Here is a 670-nt window from a genome sequence, read left to right as displayed (position 1 = left end):
GTTACTGCCACGTACTATATTTTAAATGTGATCCTTCACCAGTTTGACCCACGTGATGTGACCCTTGGTGATTCACATGATTACGAAGCATTCCAAATTACAGTTTTGTCCTGGGTCTCATCGTTACGGCCCATTTTTAACTTGGGCTTTATCTAGCTGGTATAGCCCATGTATTGTTTTAGCACACTATCATACATTCAACTTGATAGCCCTTTAGACTTTGTCGTACGGTACCCATTAATTCGCTAAACATAGATGAAAGGGCTAATTTGCGATATATTTCTCTTTTATTTTGTAAAAAGAAAAACCAGAAATATTTTTTTTTGTTTAAAATGTAAAGATATTATTACCAAGTTTTTACGTTTTTGACAAAATTACAAAGGATAACAAGAAGTAGAGAAAACGGAATTAAAAACTAAACACAACTCTATCTAGCATCAACAGAGGCAGACACAACAAATCATGGCCGCTATCCAGAGGCTCGACCAAATCCACACCACGCGCTTGCCGCAAAAAGATAAATCAAGTTCAACCGAGAGCCGGAACCCGGTAATTTTGGCTTCCTCGATGATCCGCTTTTAAAGATAATGACCCATATCTGAGAACAACTTGTCGAGGGCTTCATAGCACCTGCTTACACGAACAGACAACAATAGTAGCGTCCAAGCAC

The sequence above is a fragment of the Brassica oleracea genome, chromosome C4 (assembly GCF_000695525.1).
Source record: "Brassica oleracea var. oleracea cultivar TO1000 chromosome C4, BOL, whole genome shotgun sequence".
NCBI classification, from domain to species: Eukaryota; Viridiplantae; Streptophyta; class Magnoliopsida; order Brassicales; family Brassicaceae; genus Brassica; species Brassica oleracea.
This window is presented reverse-complemented; position numbering follows the sequence as displayed.